Raw genomic sequence first — 23,362 nt, 5'->3', positions numbered from 1 at the left:
GCGACACACTTTATTCGAGCTCGGCTAGTCCCACGAATTCGGGTATACCCGGGTGTATTGAGGTTTGTGACTGTTTTCTGCCCGAGTGCATTGGGTTATTTTCCAGGCAGGGATTGAAGCATTTTATTCCCGCTGGCTGCAATACTGCACAGTATATATATAGATACTGCATTACAATTCATGAATTTATGCCATCTGGTAGACACGCGAAGCATTGCAGCCTATTAAATCCTAATCATTATCATTTAACAGATCAGCCGCACGTCAGCCAGGCATGAACCCAGGCTGGGAAGGCAAACGCAACGGGGCTTGTCAGAGGTGAGGAGCGGCGCATTCCAGGTATCTGCCAGGTACATACTGGGTATTTTCTCGAATAAAGTGTGTCGGTGCAGTAGGTGGTGAGTGCCTCTGACGGCCAAACAATAGAAATGTGTGTGTATATACAGTATGTAGATAAGGCAAACAATTAGTGTCCTACTGTACTTGAAAAAGTACTGTCCACCTGGAATTTTTTATATTAATGTCTTATATAGGGAATTTGTGGTGTCTCATCCTGGTCTGAAGGGCCTATGTTCCACCAACATAGTTTATATTAGCGTATTTTTACAATTTACAAAATAAACCTAATTGCTGGATTTGCAGGTGAGTGATCCTTGCATATTGCTCTTCTTGTTCTCAGCCATGGAAATGGTGGTCTCTGTGCATATATGTCTGTATGTTTTGTATTTCGTTTGATTGAAGGGTGGGTTTTATTTGTTTCTTTATTGTGGTTGGATTTCAATGTGTTTCTAATGAGAAAGTTTGAGGTAGTCAATATGTTTCTAAAGAGCCTGTTGGAGAGGTTCGGATGCTGTCTGTAAGCTGTCATGGGTGGTTCTGAGTATAAGGTTTTCATACTTTCACCCTCAGAGAGAACGGCTTGTAGATCTTTGATAACCTGTTTCCGTTGTTTCGGAGAGGTGTTGTAGGTAATGACTAGACGTAACCGTTCAGTCTTAGGGGCGTATGCAGGAAACTGCGAGAATGGCAACTCGCCATGTTTTTGGCGGATTCCCCTCGCAGTATGCAGAAAGGTGCGCAAATCTGGGAGAGGAATCCGGCAGAGAGATGGCAAGGCCTGGCGAGAAGGGCTCCGCTGGCGAGATCTGTCAGCAGAGAGCGAGATCCGCCTCTCTGCACAAATCTCGCCGGCAAATAAAAAAATTGAACATAACAAATCTATTAATATTGTAGCTGTGCAGGGGGTCTCCGAAGATGAACCGCATTGGTTTTATGTCCGGGGACCCCCTGTTTCATGAGATACAGGCCCCGTTATGAGGTACCGGTATCTCCTATGCATGGAGATAGCCCGATCACGTGACGCGGGACATTTCCATCATTGGAGATACCGGCACCCCATAACTGGGCCTGTATCTCGGGAAGCAGTGGGTCCCCGGACATAAAACCAACACGGTTCATGTCCGGAGACCCTCTGCACATGTACACTATTAATACAAATACCGTAATGCTGCTTCATTACCTTAGCGGCTATCCGTTAAGGCAATGAAGGGGTTAAGTCACAGTAGCAAGTTTATTTCGGACAATTGCCCCCAATAAACATTGCAATACACAACACAATCAACCTCTGTGCCCCCAACAACCCCTATGCCCCCCTTATATACATAACCCATAGTTATTTTTTTAGGCACAGGAATGGTTCTATAGGCCAGCGGTGGGCCTCGGGTGTTCCCGCAGGGGCCTGGGGGTCACCACTTGCCTTCAGTACCAATTGTGTGCCCCAAAAAATCAATTACAAATACATACATTCTTTTAAATAAATACACCCCCTCTCTAACACATACGCAGTACATTCATGTGCAACATGACTATTATCCACATATGGATAATAGTGCATGTGCCCATGTAAATACATTAATCCCAATAAATAAATCTTGCACTCACCCTTGGCCTCCAGCCACGATGAAGGCCATCCTCATCTTCATCACCGTCCATGGCCTCGGGTGCTGAAAAAAAAACCCACAAGCATAAAAAGAGGCAATGTTATGTCCCCGAACCCTTTAATCACCATAGCGGTTATTAACCGCTACTGTCACTAAGGGGTTAACCCATCCTCACCCACCACTCTGGAGGCCTAAGCACACCCCCCCCCCCCCACTACCCAACCCTGTGAGGCATAACCACCCTCACTCACCCCTACACACCGGGAGGCCTACCCTCCCTCCCTTGGGGACAATAACCCCTACCCCCAATACCGACATTCCAAACAATACACACACCCGCAATAAACAAAACAATTATTAATATACTATACGTAACTCACCCACACCATATAGCAAATATATTCTGGTGATACTTAACCCCTTAATAACAATAACGGTTAATAAGCGCTAAAGTTATGAATGGGTTAAGCCACCCTGCACCCATTCATTTGTAGCCTGGCTTCATCATGCACATATTATATATTTTACATATATATATTTATTGAACATATATGTATGATTAACCAATCTACAAAGAAATGGTTAAGGATATCCATGTACAAATATAAAACATCCCATCTCAAATTGACAACATCACAGCCAAATTAACAACAAAGCGAAATAAAAATTAAAACACATATCATACGAGAATACAGCAAGCACCTATCCAATCCAGTAAATAGCTATAAAACATAAAATTGAACAATGTGTACATGATGCAAATAATATTTCCATCATGTACACAATAGCAATCAATGATCCAAAACAAATACACGATTGACAGTAATAATTCAATATAAACAAAGCAAGTAGACTATAATAAATTACCAACATACAATTTATGCCATCCGAAATACATTACAAGCAAATTTAAACTCAAAACCCTATTCACTACTGTAATGCAAAAACAAAACCATTCCGAAAATAAATCTATTTCTAACTAACACGATCATACACAATCTAACTTCAAAAAAGAAGCCACAATAAAAAATTACGGTAGGGCCCATAAATAAATCGATGCAATCATCATCATCAGAAAGGACATATCTAATTCAAAATAACATTGCACACACAAAATTTTAACCAAAAAAGAGGAAATACCTGTACAAGACATAAAAAATACAAATAACATTAGCAATACAACCCTTTAATGGAATCTTGCTATGCGCATGCGCGGGAACACGATCCCCTTCACGAATGGATGAGAGGTTTTTGGCGTCAAACTGATGTCATCACCTACTGCCTTCTTATACCGAAATTGTTCAAATGCCAAATTACCACCTTAGAAGAAGCCCGTGGGGGCGAAACGCGTTATGGTATTCATTTGCTACTGGCCCTGATTGCTGGCCTCGTTTGGACTCTATATTTTTAGATTGGACTCTCTCTATATGTTGGTGATTCACTCCGGCTGGGATGACCCCGTCCAGGACTCTAAGCTGCACTGAACTCAGTGAATTTATGCACCATCAGGAGCTGAGTATACTCTTTACTTCGGTCTATTTATATGCCATTGCAGCATTCACCAGTCAATGCACTGGTATTACAATTTTTCAAGTGTATGACCAGTTCCCTGTATGTGATCACACTGTAGGTTTATGTTTGGGTCACTGAATAATTTCCATTGTTCCTCTCCTCTGTTCATGTGAGCTATATTTGTAGTTCTATGCTATAAGGAGGGTTTATTACAGTGCCCTACATATGGGTTCAGAATGTTTAGTGTTATAATTGTGTTATGATTACATCTTTCCTGGTGGGTCAACACCACATATTTCTTCTTGGAGTTTAGGGCATTTGCCTTTATTGTTTTTTTTTATACTATCTCCTCATTATATGACCGGCCGGTTGCTAATCACTATGGGTACTTGGTCCCCATAGTGGTTTTATAGATTGAGGTTTTGTTTATTTCTTTCTCCCTATTTTTGTGTTATAAGAGTTAGTCCCATTTATATTTTATATTTTTTGTCCAATGATACTCTTTGAGTCCAGTAGTTAGGGTTTCAGTTAGCTTTTTTTGTTTTTTCTTTATATTTTGATTCAATAAATTTATTATTATTTTGCAATATAAGTCTGAGTGCTTTTTGTGAGGTTTCTTTTTCTTCTTTTGTGTATGTATATGTATGTGTATGTGTATGTGTATGTGTATATATATATATATTATATTATATTATATTGTGGGTAGCAGAGATGGGTGCAGTGTGTATTCGCCACAAGGCTGGGAGTTTAGGACTTGCGGGTGGGTAGCTGGAGGGCTTAACCCCTTCATGACCGTTGCGGTATTAACCGCAAAGGTGATGAAGGGGTTAAGTTCACCCGCAAGCCCTAAACACCCACCAAAGGCCAAACACCCCCTTCATCCACCCCTGCTCCCCACAATAAGCCTAGTACTGCACGGTTAACCCCTTCATTGCCTTAGCGGTTAGCCGCTAAGGTAATGACGTGGGCTGTTAATGCATTCTTCCTGCTTCGGATACATGGGGGGGGGGGGCGCTTCGGTGCTGATATTACTGGGTATCAGCTCTGGAGCCCCCCGGCATCAATCCGACCCAGGAAAATGGCCTGATTTTTTTCTATGTATCGCCGCTCAGCACCAGATTTTTGCCAACTTTTCTTGGCGGAGCGAATTGGAGAAAATGTCTCCATTCTACAGCGGCGAACAGCGCCGAGATGCTGATCGGCGCTACTAGAATACTGCGGGTTTTAAAACTGGCGAGATATTGCTTCTCGCCACCCGCGCGGCGAGTTTTTTTTCCCGTCAAACAAAATCAGCGGATTTTGCTCATCTCGCCAGCTTTTCGGCATTTACAGAATTGCTGTAGGCATATTTGCCAAAAAAATGGCGAGATAGGGCTTTTCGCCGTTTCCTGCATAGGCCCCTTTGTTTTTAATTTATACTGTTTGGGGGTCTTCACTAAGTCAAAACTATTGAAATAGCCTATTATCTGTTCATTTTCATTTACTGACAATTTGCTTTGATTGCGGAAGGGTACACCAGTTGAATTTTTCAGGATCAAAATATGGAACTTAACAATTTGCGACTTCAATATATTATTATTGATAGAGACGAAGTGTCCTCACCGGGGAGGAGGGAAAACAGCGGGCACGGCCGTGCAACAAAATAGCGAAGGCCGGACTGTGCTAGAAGATACTTTATTGTGTCATGGATTTAAAAAAAGAGAGAAGTGATGGCACCCCCCGCAGCTCTTACGTGTTTCACCCACTCAGGGCTTTTTCAAAGAGTAAAGATTACTTGCTGCCGTGCTTCCTAAAGTACTGACTACACCCGGAAGTGACGTCACTCAACCAGTGCTTGCAAGATCTCCCGAGATGTATGAAGGGAGCCCACACACCTGGTGAGTGTAAACACACCCGTAATGAGTCAGTGCTGGAAGCATAGGCAGTAATGGCAAATAATTTGCCAATGAGACAACAATTTAATCAAACATTTATATAATTTACACAAATCTTAGTTATTTAGTCAATATTCACATACACCCTTAAGGGAGGTAGAATAACAATAATATATGCTGGAAAAGGCATAATAAACCTCAACCTTATAGGATAGCGAAAAGTAAAAAATAAGGAAAAATTGCATAAGGAATGCAATAATCAATTAAAATCAAGTAATATCGGGGGGATGAGGTATATAGAACTTTAGATCGTTTAAATGACTAAATGTCATATATAATGCAATTTATGCAGTTCTATGCAGACTATAAATCATGTTCAGAATTTGCTACATTCTACACAAGTGTTACTAAAGCAACTAGACAACATGTATATAAACTTGTAACAATTTTAAGTCACTTAGTTACTTATTATGTAAACTTTAAAGGGTTTTGTGACACACTTTAAGTATGTCCCACCTCAATGTTAAAAACGCTATTTTGTTGCAGATTGCCATGAATGTCAAAAACATTATTTTGAAAAAGAAAAAGAAGAAGAAGAAAAAGGCAAGGGAAAAAAAATAACAAAGAAGATAAACAATAAACAATAATATACAACAACATGAGTTGGTTCTTCTTTCAATTCACAATAAGTGAAACATTGTCGGGCTATGTTTCACCAAGCATGTTTGTTAACCCCTCAGTAACAACTAGGGGTTTTACTTCACCTACAGGTTTCTTTAAATGTTGTTTTTGCAAGGTATGTACCTATGCTAAACCCATTAAAGTAATACACTCAAAAGTTAATAAGGATAAAATAAAGCTTAAGAGTTTTATTACATGTAATACCAACTACGTAATCTACATTTTAACATGTGGTTGCGGCAAGAGCTACATAGGAAGAACAATACGCCCATTATAAAATCGTATAATGGAACATATTAGAAGTATAAAAAATAAGGATCAGAGATTTCCTGTAGCGAGACACTTCTTAGAATGCCCGATGGGCAAATTTGATTTGTTTACCTTTAGTGGGATAGAATATATTCCACCCCCAGTCAGACGAGGTGACCGACAGAGCATCCTTAATCAAAAGGAAATGTTCTGGATATTTACAATGGACACAATGTCACCAAGAGGAATCAACGTTGACTGGGAGATAAAACACTTTCTTTGATGTGTCTCCCCTCTGGCAATCTCTGATCTGCTAATTGTTTGCCTAATTTAACTCTGTGAATAACATCTGTGGTATAAGATTATTATTTCTACTATTAAAAATATCTATTGTTAGGGCCTCTATTCTTCATAAAACATGTTTAAACTTATTAAGAGCCATTTATTGACCAACTTGTTCATTGTATGAAAAAAACTAATCTTCCATATATTTTGGTTACTTTTAAAACAATGCTCAAAAAATAATGTCTATATGATTATTCACGTATACAATTTAGACATAATCTGGATATGTTCTTTTAGTGGTTTCTATCTTTAAGACTTTGATAGTGGAATACTGATGAACATCTACACGTAAATAAGTCCTGATTTATGATTGAAATGTTTCACTTATTGTGAATTGAAAGAAGAACCAACTCATGTTGTTGTATATTATTGTTTATTGTTTATCATCTTTGTTCTTTTTTTTCCCTTGCCTTTTTCTTCTTCTTCTTTTTCAAAATAATGTTTTTGACATACATGGCAATCTGCAACAAAATAGCATTTTTAACATTGAGGTGGGACATACTTAAAGTGTGTCACAAAACCCTTTAAAGTTTACATAATAAGTAACTACTGCTGCGGCAGCTTTTATTCTAACAAATCGCCATTTTTTCCCTGGCTTTTTCCTGGAATGCAACGCTCTTCACCTGGCGCATGCCGCGTTCATGTTGCGTTCCCAGCCACGGGTCATGCGCGGCTGACGCGCGGTTGATGCGTTTATTGAGAATGGTTCGGATTTAATAGGTTGCAATTCTTTGCGTGTCCGCCAGATGGCAGATATTCATGAATTGTAATGCGCATGCGCTTCAGTAATGTGTCGACTGGCAGGTGTTTTGTTTAAAAAAGATACCACAGTGTGCTATTGTAACTTGGCCTTGAGACTGAAGGAAGAGGTTGCAAAAATGTATCAATGTAGGCTTTTCATATTAAAGAAAGACAAAGACCAGTTTCGGTTACAGTATTCTCCAGAGACCCGCCCGCCATGAGTGTTCAAGTGCAGCCCGCATTCCAAAAACCCGACAGAAGTTACGCGTATTTGATATGGGCCGCGATTAATGCAACAGAGGATAAGATGTATACATACAGATTTGGAATAGTCTGTAGTATATTGTTCCTGTAGTCGCTCATTCACTTATCATCACATTGATATCACTATTTATTTGCACTTAATTAATTGAATTTGCACTTAATTGAATTGCACTAACATTTAGGCATCACTGTAGGTCAGCGCTTTTTAGAGGGTTATTTCTATTTGTTTGCCCAGAGGATAAGATGGCAACAGTTGTTCAAATTTATCAGTATTTTATCGAAAACTATGACTTTTACAAATTTTCGCCAACTCCTCATACGTGGATGGGTGCAATAAGGAAAAGGTTATGTAGCGATCCCTGTTTTTATCGTATTGAGCAACAATTTGTTGGAGGGTATTGGTGTGTATCACCGGCTTTTTCCTGTATCTATGATCATGATGACGGCAAAAGGCGAAGGGTCGTGTTAAAACCAACTAAGAAATGACAGTCGCTGCCAAGCAATGCACCGGCTTCCAATGACGGTCCCGCCATCAGTGACAACCCTGAGCCTGAGCCGGATTTCGCATGCAGTTTCGATCAAGCTTGCATGTACCTAAGCAATTTCCAGCCTCATCAGCTGACTACAGGTGGACTAGTCCCGCTGCAAACTATCGACGTGGATGATCAAGAATGCTGGACTGGCAGTGGACCGGCTCCGGCGCCAGCTGAATGGGAAATTCTACGGTGAGTATTGTTGCCGTATTATTTTCTGTGTTTTTTTTATTTTGACAATACAGTATCAATATCGGTGCGATTCAAAAGTCAAGCGATTCTCCTGTAAGCAATATCATTGGCAGAGCGGCTTCTACAGTACTGCAGATACTGAACAATTGGTGGAACGCTAGGTGCATGCGCATTGGAGCCTTCTTGAAACGCATATGCGTGTCATCGCATCGACGGTAGGCGCATGCGCATGTGAACAGGAGACACCCCCCGAAAAAATTATTGGTGGGACAGGCTGGGAACTTCTTTAGACCATTACAGTAAAACTTTTCTTTTTGTTTTTCCTCAGAAAAGAAAACGGCTAATGGAGGGATTTCGATGGATAATATCGCTTTGTGTAACAATGCCTGCACATTGCTGAATCGGATTTAAAAACCCACGTACCGGAGTCTACAGTTTAGTTGCCGTTGTTATTGATTAGGATAGAATACTGTACCTGAAACAGTATGCTGATGTTTTCCGGCCATACAGTATACTGTACAATACTTTTTATATATAGTACAGTATATTGTGTAATAAACCCCCAAAAAATAAAAACTATGCATTTATTCTACATGTACAGTATCACATACATTATGTGTCTTCTACAGTATACAGTGCCAGTACATACAGTACAGTACAGTTTGTGTCTTCTATTTTTTTTAATACTCTTATACTGAGCATGCCTACAGTATACAGTGCAGTATGCCTCGACATTCTAGAAACACTGTATTTTGTTACTGTAGCATAGGAGCAAATGGAACAATGTAAGACAAATCAACATGTTCTTTTATTGGTGGAGTAAGTACAAAAACATTTATTTACAAATAATGTAGAAACATTTTAAGTGCACAGCAATTCAAAACATCAACAGGTGTATGGTTTACTGCTACATGTGTGAAAATATTTATGTCAGTCAGTATGGTTTACAGTCACATGTTTTAAAAACAAATTCTTTATTCATAAAATAAGCAAAACGCAACATCTCCTTTATTAAAGAACGACAAGTCAAAACATACTGTATACTGTACAGTGGGATGGTGTTCAAAACAGTCTGCACCAGTACAGTCCTCGAGGGCAGCATACAGGTCAGGTTTTCAGGACAACCTTGAAAACCGTGCCTGTTTGCGGCCCCATGGGACTGGAATTGTGCATGTCCTGTGTGTGTGGACAGCAAGTTAAAACATTTCTGTATAAATACAAGTAAAAAACACACAACAACATCTCCTTTACTTAAGTACAGCAGGTCAAAACATGTAGAGTACAATACAGTTCAGCACAACAGTATGGTCTTACCTGTGATTACAAAAAAAATGTATTCATAAAATGCAGTATACAAACGAAACATCTCCTTTATTAATGAAACATATACAGTACAGTGGGATGGTGCGCAAAACTGTCAGTCAGACCTGCACCACTACAGTCCTTGAGGGCAGCAAACAGGGCAGGTTTTCAGGACAACCTTGAAAAACGTGCCTGTTTGCGGCCCCCAGGGACTGGAATTGTGCATGTCCTGTGTGTGTGGACAGCAAGTTAAAACATTTCTGTATAAATACAAGTAAAAAAACACACAACAACATCTCCTTTATTTAAGTACAGCAGGTCAAATCATGTACAGTACAATACAGTTCAGCACAATAGTATGGTCTTACAGAAAGTCCTCTGCATTGTCCGTCCATGGCCGATTCCTTGCATGGCGCAAAACGCCATTAATGCAGTCTCGAACGCCTTTCATTACAGGATCTTTAATTGGATAAAAGCGCCGCATTTCATCCTGAATGTTCTTTCTTAAATTGACAGGAAGTGCCTTTTTAACGCGATTTCCTTCGTAGTTCACTTTGAAGGCCCAGTTGCAGTACAACGAGTAGGGAACATGGTGCTTAAAAAGTAACAAGGCATACTTGTGGGGTGCACCAACACTCTTCACCCTATACTTCTCCCTGAGCGCCGGTGGCAGATCGCACAGGGTGATGCTGGGCACCGTATCGATGCGAGCGACTGTAGGTCTTTTGGGAGTGGGTGTGCTTGAGGCGACGGGCGATGCTAGGTTGTCTGGGAGGAAGCTTTCCTCTGGTCTTGGTCGCCATGTTGTCTCCTGGCGTGGTCTTGACGGGGTTGTCATGTCCTCCTCAACGGCATACATGTACACTACATCTTCTGGTGATGGGGGTGCGCTTGGTGATGGAAGGGGGTCGAAGGTCCCATTCATCACATCCATGTCACCCCCCTGCTCCAGCGTCGGGGAAACAGGGGCATTAACACCGAGCAAATAATGTATGCCCGCTATGTCAGCCTCTATCTTCTCCATCCGTCGATCCATCCGTTGATCCATATGTATCATCCGTTGATCGATTTGTAGCATCCGTTGCTCCACATTTAGCATTGTCTCCAAAAGCAGATCTATCTTTGCTCAGGCGCAGTGAGGCTTTGTACTGTAGCTCGGCTATGGACGGATTAAGAACACAATGGCAAGATTCAGAAAATTAACGACTCTGTGGAGAGAGGGGGGTTGGGTGACTCATGTGCAGTAAGCAGCTAAGCAGCTAAATAGCTCCCATCTGAAAAAGGATCACACGCAGGCACAGTGAGGCTTTGAAGCTTGGCTATGGACGGATTAAGAACACAATGGCAAGATTCAGAAAATTAACGACTCTGTGGTGAGGGGGGGTTGGGTGACTCATGCGCTGTAAGCAGATAGCTCCCATCTCGAAGAGGCTTAGAGTACACGCAGGCGCAGTGAGGCGATTGATGCTCGGCTAGGGACGGATTAAAAACACAATGACTAACTTCAGAAAATTAATGACTCTGTGCAGTTGTCTGTCGAATGACTCTGTGGAGAGGGGGGGTTGGGTGACTCATGCGCAGTAAGCAGCTAAGCTTCCATCTGAACAAGGATTACACGCAGGCGCAGTGAGGCTTTCAAGCTCGGCTATGGACGGATTCAAAACACAATGGCAAGATTCCAAAAATTAAAGATAGGCACATGAAGTTCAAAGCTAAAGACATACTTTAATTTCAAAAGGCAGTTCATCATAATAATACACCCCCAAATACAGTACATAAAAAGCACACAAATCAACCATGTGCAGTCAAACGCACAGGGTCGCAGTCAAAAGCTACTTTACAGCAAAGATTGAATATCATAATACAGTAAGATGGTTTTTGCAGGCTTGTGGAGAAAATAAAAAAAAATTACAATAAAAATTTTTTTTTCATTTTTAATTTTTTTTTTGGTCACTTACTCAGGCAAGCAAGCCGTGGTGGGCGAAGTTACAAGTGCATGCGCAGTAAATTCCTGCTGTCAAGCAGGAATGTGATTGAAACCAGACACACGTTCAAAGGAATGGTGTGGGAGAGATGTACTGTACTGCATTGCACAGAAGATAAGAAGCTTGCGTGTACTGATTGATCTGTGTGGTTGATTGAAGTGCTGGTTGGTTAACGTGTGTGCAGTTAGAACCAGAAGGAAAGGGTACTGGGTATACTAGCAGGGGTGTCTGTTTTGGGGGAGTGTGCAGTGGGTTAATCTATTTTTAAAGTGTGCTGTAATTTGAAGCCTGTAACTTTTTTTCTCCTTTCTCCTGCCTGAGGCAGAGTTGGTGTGGTTGGTTATTTGGCTGGCCTAACACAACTGCAGTGGGTGGGGTTAGTTAATTGATAACCTAACACACCTGGTGGGTGTCCCTATTTAAACAGAGGCTTCTAACGAATCCTAAGCTTGCGTGTACTGATTGATCTGTGTGGTTGATTGAAGTGCTGGTTGGTTAAAGTGTGTGCAGTTAGAACCAGAAGCAGTTTGAACAAGGAAGCAGTTAAACAAGGTATGGTTATTGAAGTACAGTTTACTGTTAGTACTTCTAAACTTCATAGTTGCTAGAATGTGCAGGATTGAAAATGCCACTCAATGCACATCTTACCACATGTATGTGCACTTGGAGCAGCTGTTCCAAGGAGCATACAGCTGTGAGAAGTGTGAGCAGGTGGTCTCTTTAGAATCAGAGATTACTGATCTGAAGAGGCAACTTGCAATATTGAGGGACATTGGCAATCTTGAAAGGGAATTAGAGCTCACTGAGCAGGCCCTTGCTTCGACTAGTGGTGCAGATGGTGGCGCTTTTAGTGAGGAGCAGGTAAGTAGCTTAGTTGCTGTTAGTGAGGAGCAGGTAGGTAGCTGGGTGACAGTTAGAAGGGGAAGCAGGGGCAATAGGGAGAGGCAGGTCGTTTCTGAGCTGACACATCCCAATAGATTTGCCATGTTGAGTGAAGATATTGGGAATGTTGGGGCAGAAATGGCAAGGCTGGGGGAGACTAATTCCTCTAGCAGCCAGGGGAATAGTTCCTCCAGCACAGTGGGGACTCAGGATGCTCAGATGCAAAGAAAGATTGTGGTGGTAGGGGACTCCATTATTAGGAAGGTAGATAGGGCAATCTGTTGCCGGGACCGCATGAACCAAACAGTTTGTTGTCTCCCGGGTGCTCGGGTTCGGCACATTGCGGATCGGGTAGACAGATTGTTGGGGGGGGCTGGGATTGACCCGGCGGTCTTGGTACATGTTGGCACCAATGACAAAGTTAGAGAAAGATGGAGGGTCCTAAAAAATGATTACAGGGATCTAGGCCAAAAGCTTAAGGCAAGGACCTCCAAGGTAGTATTTTCTGAAATACTACCAGTGCCATGCGCTACCGCAGGGAGACAGTCAGAGATCAGGGAGGTTAATGCATGGCTAAGAAAGTGGTGTAGGAAGGAGGGGTTTGGGTTTTTAGAGCACTGGGACTCCTTTTCTGAGAGGTGCCATCTATATTCTAGGGACGGATTGCACCTCAATGAAGAGGGATCTTCTGTGCTAGGGGGGAGAATGCTAAAAAGAGATTTTAAACTAGGATGGAGGGGGGAGGGGAATGAAACAGATAATTAACTAAATGGAATAGATGAGGATACAAGGTGATATGGAGGTAGAATGGGGGCAAGTGCAAGTTTGACAAGCAGTGAGATACCCATAGTAAATAGAGATAATACTAGAAAACTTCTAAAGACTAAACCAAGTGGGAGCAGAAAGGAAGGAGCAGATAAGATAATAGTACAGGCTGAAAAAAAAACTTAAATGCATGCTTGCTCATGCAAGAAGCCTGACAGATAAAATGGGGGAGCTTGAATTAATAGCTACAAGGGAGCAGTATGATATCATAGGCATTACTGAAACATGGTGGGATGAAACTCATGACTGGACAGTTAATTTAAAGGGGTATTCTCTTTTTCGGAAGGATCGAACAAATAGAAGGGGATGTGGAGTGTGTCTATATGTTAAACCAGATCTAACACCTATTATAAGGGATGATGTCTATGAAGGGAATGATGAAAATGTAGAGACCTTGTGGATAGAAATTAGCAGTGGAGGTAAAAGTATAAAGAAAATGTTTGTGGGAAAATGCTATAAACCACCAAATATCTGTGAGATTGAGGACGCTAAAATACTTTTGCAAATGGAGAAGGCATCAAAACTGGGTCATGTTTGCATAATGGGGGATTTTAATTATCCAGACATAGACTGGGGCAATAAGATTAGCGTTTCAACAAAAGGAAACAGGTTTTTGGGGGTGCTTAAAGATAATTATATGACCCAAATTATTGAGGAACCAACCAGGAGAGGGGCAGTTCTGGATTTGGTCATATCAAACAATGTAGAAGTAATAACAAATATTCAAGTCCTGGAACATTTGGGTAACAGTGATCATAATATGGTCTCATTTGAAATAAATGATCAAAAAACAGATTACTTGGGTTCAACAAAGACTTTAAACTTTAGAAAGGCAGATTTTAATAAACTGAGGTCTAATCTAGTAGTAATACAATGGGATGATGTTTTTGCAGGGAAAAATGTAGAAGATAAATGGGCAGTCTTTAAAACATTGTTAGAAAAGCACACTTATCAGTGTATATCCCTTGGGTAATAAGTATAAAAGAAATAAGTCAAAACCAATGTGGCTAAATAAACAGGTAGGGGAGGAAATGGACAAGAAGAGGAAGGCATTTAGATTCTTTAAGTCAGAAGGGACAGAGACATCGTATCAGAATTATAAGGAATGTAACAAAAATTGCAAAAGGGCAATTAAATTAGCAAAAATGGATAATGAAAAAAGGATTGCAATAGAAAGTAAGGTCAACCCTAAAAAGTTCTTTAAGTACCTTAATAACAAAAAAATGAGAAAAGAAAATATAGGACCCTTTCAGTGTGAGATGGGTAGGCAGATTATTGGAGATAAGGAAAAAACAGAGGTATTAAACAAATTCTTTGCCTCTGTGTTTACCAGGGAAGAATCAAGTTCAATAGTAGCGCCACAGGAGGAAGCCACAACCTCCATATTAATGACCAATTGGTTAACTGAGGAAGAAGTTCATAAACAACTTGAAAAAATTAAAGTAAATAAGGCACCTGGCCCCGATGGCATACATCCAAGAGTACTCAAGGAGTTAAGCTCAGTAATAGCAAAACCATTATATTTAATATTCAAGGACTCCATTTCCAAAAGCTCAGTACCACAAGATTGGCGTAAAGCAGTTGTGGTGCCTATATTTAAAAAGGGAGCTAGATCACACCCGGGGAATTACAGACCTGTAAGCCTGACTTCAATAGTAGGGAAACTACTTGAAGGTTTAATACGGGGTAATATTCAGGAATACCTAATGGAAAACAAAATTATTAGTAAAAGTCAGCATGGATTTATGAAGGATAGATCTTGCCAAACTAACCTTATTTGTTTCTTTGAGGAGGTAAGTAGGAATTTAGGCCAGGATAATGCAGTTGATGTGGTCTACTTAGATTTTGCAAAGGCTTTTGATACGGTTTCACACAAGGGGTTGGTGTACAAAATAAAGAAAATTGGACTCAGTAATAATATATGAACCTGGATTGAAAACTGGTTAAAGGACAGACAACAGAGGGTTGTCATAAATGGAACTTTTTCAGGTTGGGCTAAAGTCGTGAGTGGAGTACCTCAAGGATCAGTACTGGGACCCTGCTTTTTAACTTGTTTATTAATGACCTTGAGGTTGGGATCGAGAGCAAAGTCTCCATCTTTGCTGATGATACTAAATTGTGTAAGGTAATAGAATCAGAGCAGGATGTAATTTCTCTTCAGAAGGACTTGGAGAGACTGGAAATGTGGGCAGGTAAATGGCAAATGAGGTTTAATACAGATAAATGTAAGGTTATGCATTTGGGATGCAAGAATAAAAAGGCGACTTACAAATTAAATGGAGATATATTGGGGGAATCCTTGGCTTAGCAATAGTGCCCAATGTCATGCAGTAGCTGCAAAGGCAAACAAGATCTTATCTTGCATCAAACGGGCAATGGATGGAAGGGAAGTAAACATAATTATGCCCCTTTACAAAGCATTAGTAAGACCACACCTTGAATATGGAGTACAATTTTGGGCACCAATCCTAAGAAAAGACATTATGGAACTAGAGAGAGTGCAGAGAAGAGCCACCAAATTAATAAAGGGGATGGACATTCTAACTTATGAGGAGAGGCTAGCTAAATTAGATTTATTTACATTAGAAAAGAGGCGTCTAAGAGGGAATATGAGAACTATATACAAATATATTCAGGGACAATACAAGGAGCTTTCAAAAGAACTATTCATCCCACGGGCAGTACAAAGGACTCGGGGCCATCCCTTAAGGTTGGAGGAAAGGAAATTTCACCAGCAACAAAGGACAGGGTTCTTTACAGTAAGGGCAGTTAAAATGTGGAATTCATTACCCATGGAGACTGTGATGGAAGATACAATAGATTTGTTCAAAAAAAGGTTGGACATCTTTTTAGATGGGAAAGGTATACAGGGATATACCAAATAAGTATACATGGGAAGGATGTTGATCCAGGGATTAATCCGATTGCCAATTCTTGGAGTCAGGAAGGAATTAATTTTTCCCCTTAATGGGGTTTTTTGTTTGCCTTCCTCTGGATCAATAAGTAAGTATAGATATAGAATGAAGTATCTGTTATCTAAATTTAGCACAGGTTGAACTTGATGGACGCTCGTCTTTTTTCAACCTCATCTACTATGTAACTATGTAACTATGTAACTATGAAATACCCTGCAGTGCAGTTAATTATCCTGAGCGAGGGGAGAGCGCTGTATATGCCGAAATGTGACACTGTTACAGTACTGTACACGCCTATGCGTTTCAACAATTTTCAAATGAGACATACCGTACAGCAGCACTGAAAATGCATGTATACTTTAAATATGCAAATTTACAATTACTGCGTGCGCACACACAGACTGTGTACTGACGTAGGTTGACCCGCGAAGGTATTAGACTTCCAAGACAACAGCTCACAAACCCCCCCCTGAGTTTTTACACGGCATTGCAGTATTGCAGAAAGCGAGAATTAAATGCTAATATCACGAGCGCGAAAATAACGTAGTTCACTCCGGGCGAAAACGACACAAAACCGTACATAACCGGGATAATCTGAAAATCGCGGATCTAGCCGATTTAGACTAAAGGCGGACGCCACTGTAAGTGACTTAAAATTGTTACAAGTTTATATACATATTGTCTAGTTGCTTTAGTAACACTTGTGTAGAATGTAGCAAATTCTGAACATGATTTATAGTCTGCATAGAACTGCATAAAATTGCATTATATATGACATTTAGTCATTTAAACGATCTAAAGTTCTATATACCTCATCCCCCCGATATTACTTGATTTTAATTGATTATTGCATTCCTTATGCAATGGTTTTATTTTTATTTACTTTTCGCTATCCTATAAGGTTGAGGTTTATTATGCCTTTTCCAGCATATATTATTGTTATCCTACCTTCCTTAAGGGTGTATGTGAATATTGACTAAATAACTAAGATTTATGTGTAAATTATATAAATGTTTGATTAAATTGTTGTCTCATTGGCAAATTATTTGCCATTACTGCCTATGCTTCCAGCTCATTACGGGTGTGTTTACACTCACCAGGTGTGTGGGCTCCCTTCATAAATCTCGGGAGATCTTGCAAGCACTGGTTGAGTGACGTCACTTCCGGGTGTAGTCAGTACTTTAGGAAGAAGCACGGCAGCAAGTAATCTTTACTCTTTGAAAAAGCCCTGAGTGGGTGAAACGCATAAGAGCTGCCGGGGGGTGCATCCCTTCTCTCTTTTTTTAAATCCATGACACAATAAAGTATCTTCTAGCACAGTCCAGCCTTCGCTATTCTGTTGCGCGCCATGCCCACTGTTTTCCCTCCTCCCCGATGAGGACACTTCGTCTGTATCTCTACAGAGCCTGGAGCACGCAAAGATAAAGAAGAAAAAAAACGGAGGAATTTAAAGACACCAGTGAGTAATATCATTATCATTATTTCAATGTTGGAGCTTACCCAGGTGTTATGGTTCATATAGCAGCGGGACTCATGTATGGGGTCTGGGTGGGTTTTAGGACTTCCCCCAGACAACCCTTCACAGTCGCCGCCAGACCACATCCCTACTAGGGGTGATTTATTATTCAGCTCCTTTACTCCTCTTTTCATCCGGACAAAGCAGCAATTAAATTACTCAGGTGGACTCATATGCTCTGTAGCACTGGTTGATTGAGGGGGTCGTGCGCCTCAATGTTTCTTCTATATTATTCTTGATAGTTTATAATAAGCTGTTTTTGTCTGTGCTATTTTATAAAGTAGGGTCTAATTTACACACAATGACAAAAAAACAAAGCCTGTGAATGCATTGTTAATGTGTTTTAAATGCTTTGAATGTAAATGGGGTTTTTTTTTCATTAATATTTATAATTTCATTACTTTATAGTTTTTAATAGTTTCATTGTTGTTTAAGTAATATATATGTCATGTACATATCGGTTTCCTTTTTGCAGCCCATCTCCAAGTAGCACCATCTGCCTGAATGTGCCTCACATGTGCTAATTAAGCAGGCTGAACTTAACTGTCAAGTGACATGTTAGGCCCATATAAACACAGGCATAGCTGTCTGTAACCAATTTCCAAGTAGCACATTGTAAGTAGCAAGAAAACTGAAGTTCAAAAGGAAGTTCAAAAGGAGTGGACAACACCTACTGGCCCTGGTTCCTGGATTTGATCTACGCTGGAAAGGAGGATATTATCTACTCCAGACTGCACATCTCAGCACTTTACTATTACTGTGATGCCACCTCTGCTAATTATATTTGCTATAAGATCACTTCTTTTCAAATTATGTACTTCTTTCTACCAGCCTCATTATGCCTCTAACTCTATTCATATATCTCCATTTCTCATTCCTTCGCCACTTCTCAGTTCACATGAACTACTTTCTTATGTGCGCCCTCTGACACTACACAGCTGTATCCCCTGCACTAAATCACACCTCTACAAATCATCTTCACACATTCTCTTCTATCCATGCTTCTCCTCCTTGCTTCTGGGGATAACTCTCCCAATCCTGGTCCCTGCCTTATTCCTACATGCTCTCATCCGCACCTGCCAAATGCAACTTCTACTCCTTCTGGTGTAAACCCCTCCAACCTCATACCCATCCCCTGCCATACTCCCCCCTCTCTCCCTTTCTCCTTTTCTCTGTTGCCCTTTGGAATGCTCGCTCCCTTTCTAACAAGTTCCTCTTTGTGCATGACTTATTTCTCTCTCACTCTCTGGTCCTATTTGCTATAACTGAGACCTGGCTCACTCAGGCTGACTCTGCAGCACTCTCTTTGTTTCTCCCACACTCTGTGTCCTGATGGCAGGGGTGGAGGCGTGGGGCTGCTCCTCTCCTCTCTCTGCCGATACAGTACCCTTCCTATTCCTTCCTTTCTTGCTTTTACGTCCTGAGGTTTACACTGTCCAGATCTTCTCTCCTCTCCCTGTCCATGTGGCAGTCATCTATCACCCACCTACCTCTACTCATCGCCTTCTGCCTTTCTCTCTCACTTTGAATCTTGGCTATCATTCTTTCTCTCCTCTGACTCTCCTGTTCTTCTCCTTGAGGACTTCAACTGCCACATTGATGACCCCCTCTCCCCTTGGGCTGCCCGCTTTCTCTCTCTAACCTCTTCTTTTGGCCTTCAACAGTTGACTGTAGCCAGCACTCACAAGGATGTCCACTATCTAGACCTGGTTTTCACTAAAAACTTTTCTCTCTCCGATTTCCTATTTTCCCCCTTTCCTCTCTCTGACCATCACCTCATCTCATTATCTCTCTCTCGCTTATCCCCTTCTCCACCTCCATCTACCCCTCAATTTTGCAGAAACCTGCGCTCTATTAAACTTTCAGCCTTTGATTCCACGTTATGCTCCTCCCTCTCCTCTCTCAGTTCTGCTACAGACCCTGACAACCTGGTCAGGAACTACAACTCTGCCTTATCATCTTCTCTTGATCTATATGCCCCGCTTTGTCTCTGCCGTCCTCACCCTCCTAACCCCAGACCCTGGCTAAATTCCCACACATGCATGCTGCTTTCCTTCACTCATTCCTTTGAACGCCTCTGGAGGAAATCTCACACTCTCGCAGACTTCCTTCACTACAAATTTATGCTATCCTGTTTCAACTCTGCCATCTTTAAACAAGCTAAACAAACATACATTTCCTCATTAATCGACACGCACAAGTCTAACCCACGCCAACGCTTCTCTGTCTTTGACTCTCTACTCAAACAACCCTCAGCTGCCTCTTCTTCTTCTTCCGTCTCACCTCAGGACTTTGCTGACTATTTTAAGGAAAAGGTGGAATCCATACGTCAGAACATCCCCTTTGTTTCCTCCTCCCATCCTACACCGCTTCCTAACTCTCCTCCTGCCTTCCTTGACTCTTTTTCCACTGTCTCAGAGGAGGATGTGTCACTTTTGATCTCCTCTTCTCCCTCTACCACTTCCCCTCTTGACCCCATTCTCTCCCAGCTCCTAAAACCTCTTGCTCCTACTATAATCCCTACGCTCACATACATTTTTAACTCCTCCATCTACTCTAGTACCTTTCCATCCTCTTTCAAACATGCAACCATTATACCATTACTCAAAAACAGCAAGCTTGACCCTACCTGTCTTTCTAACTATCGATCTGTCTCCCTCCTGCCTTTTGCCTCCAAACTCCTTGAACATCTTGTTTTCTCTCGCTTGCTCCACTTTCTCAATGCCCATTCTCTCCTAGACCCTCTACAATCTGGCTTCTACACTGTTCACTCCACTGAAATAGCCCCCACTAAAACAACTAATGACCTCCATGCTGCCAAAGACAGAGATCATTACACTCTGCTCATATTACTCGACCTCTCTGCAGCATTTGACACCATGGACCACCCTCTTCTCCTTCACATTCTCCATACTCTTGGTATTCGTAACAAGGCTCTATGCTGGATCTACTCCTACCTCTCCCATCATACTTTCAGTGTCTCTTCTGCTAACACCTGCTCCTCCTGTTAGGGTACCCCAGGGCTCTCTCCTCGGACTTCATTTCTTTTCTCTGTACACACTTTCTCTAGGTGACCTAGGTGACCTAATCACATGTCTTGGGTTTAAATATCACCTCTATGCTGATGACACAGACATCTACCTTTCCACCCCGGACCTTACACCTGCTGTACAAACCAAAGTTTCTGAATGTCTCTGTGCCATATCATCCTGGATGGCCCTCCACTGACTTAAACTTAACATGACAAAAACAGAGCTCCTCATACTTCCTCCCAAACCTGGCCCTACTACCTCCGTCCACATTACTGTTGGAAGTACGATCATTCATCCAGTAGTCAAAGCACACTGCCTAGGGGTCACACTCGACTCCTCTCTCACATTCTCCTCTCACATTCAAAACGTTTCTAAAACCTATCGCTTTTTCCGCCACAATATTACAAAGATAGGCCCTTTCCTCTGTTGCTCGACTGCTAAAACTCTGACTTGGCCCTCATTCTCTCCAGTCTCGATTACTGTAACCTCCTGTCGTCTGGCCTTCCTGCCTCTCACCTGTCTCCCCTACAATCTATCCTAAACACTGCTGCCAGAATCACTCTACTCTTTCCTAAATCTGTCTCAGCATCTCCCCTGCTGAAATCACTCTCCTGGCTTCCAATCAAATCCTGCATCTCGCTCTCAATTCTCCTCCTCACTTTTAAAGCTTTACACTCTTCTGCCCCTCCTTACATTTCAGCCGTAATTTCTTTCTATGCACCATCCAAACTCTTGCGTTCTTCTCAAGGATGTCTTCTCTCTACCCCCTTTGTATCTAAAGCCTTCTCTCACATTAAACCTTTCTCACTGACTGCCCCGCACCTCTGGAATGCCATTCCCCTCAATACCCGACTAGCACTCTCTCTATCCACCTTTATTACCCACTTTAAGACACACTTGCTTAAAGAAGCATATGAGTTGCACAGTGCTAAAACTATATGCATGATACATAAAGCTTGGCCCCCTGCAGACGCACTTACAAGAATGTCCTCCCACTGTCTCTGGATGTTCTTCCTACCTACCAATTAGATTGTAAGCTCCTCGGAGCAGGGACTCCTCTTCCTAAATGTTAGTTTTATGTCTGAAGCACTTATTCCCATGACCTGTTGTTTATATTTGTTATTTATATGATTGTCATGTGTTACTACAGTGAAGCGCTATGTATATTAATGGCGCTATATAAATAAAGACATACAATACAATACAATGTTATCAAAATACCTAATGGAGGTGCACATGGAACATTGTAATAATGTAGTTATAGTAAGAACAGAAAAGAACACTCCCCTAGATAATGTTTTATATTATGTTACTATAATGAAATTTTGTTAATATTTTACAAGTTCTGAGATTCACTGCTTGGTCAGAATGCTGTCAGTGCCATGGAGATGGTCGTGATGCGTTTCTCGTCATTTTACAGGCACGTTATCAATCTTATTTAGTTTCCTTTATTTTTACTGCTCCCAGTTCATTTAATTTTTCTAGAGCCCATGGTTATTCCATTCTCCCATTATTTTTCTTTGTTTATTACATTTTATATTTTTATCAACAAGGACAAAAGTTAAAAAGATGAGTAGTGCACGCTAAGGCATTTAAAACTTAACTTTTAATTCAACAATTATGATATATATGTATACACACAACAATACATTTAACAAAAAGTGTATGTTTAAAAATAAACAAAATAAAATGACAGGTTGTGAAGTGTAATTATTTCTGCTGTTGTAGTGTTTGATATATAATGAACCAGAACCGTATATTGGACTGTGGTACAATGATGTACTGTAATAATATTTTGTTGTTCCAAATGTATAAACAGATTAGAGATATAGATCCTGTATATTAAATATGAAAGTCACATAAATACGTGACGCAACTAGGATTTATATTAATCTCCAAATAATGTGTGACTGGATGCGTTTGTAGAGGATGATAGTATCACTGATTGTTGGAGTTTATGATGTTTGAGGTGCAGTGGAGATATATGCTAGAAGCTAGATATAAAAGTCATGCAGGGCATGACGCAGCTCTAACATCACTGCCAAAAATTACTCCTCAACCAATTAATTTTAAGATAATCTCCACAATGTGATGATTGGTATATGATATTGTAGGAAAAATTTGTAGCATTTCGAGTAGTCTATTGAAAGAAATAGGTTATAATGGACAATATATTCATGAAAGAAGTCTCTCTATGAGGGAACAAAAAATACCCTAATGTCCTTGGTAATAGCTGCAAAATAAATTGAAGATGCCATAGTCTGGTGATACCAGTGATATAAGGATCACTAGTTTATTTAGAATTTGGGCTCAACTGTATGCATCACCCAGCATACAGCACTTCCGCTGCAGCAAGGGATTCTGGGAAATGACATGCAAATGAGCACCCATTAAGGTCGAAACAGCTGTCTGTGGGTGGTTTTCTGGGTATGCACCTTCACCCTGGCTGTGCTCAAAGCTGTGACCATGCAGCAAGCTTAAGCCTATAGGGAACCATGTTAAAAATGGTTTTTGAAGCGAAAAGTGGCACTGCGTGCTCATTTGCATGTCTTAGGCAGGTCTGCAACCCCACCT

The sequence above is a fragment of the Ascaphus truei genome, chromosome 2 (assembly GCF_040206685.1).
Source record: "Ascaphus truei isolate aAscTru1 chromosome 2, aAscTru1.hap1, whole genome shotgun sequence".
NCBI lineage: Eukaryota > Metazoa > Chordata > Amphibia > Anura > Ascaphidae > Ascaphus > Ascaphus truei.
The sequence above is the reverse complement of the archived record's forward strand: the minus strand, read 5'-3'. Positions refer to the sequence as shown.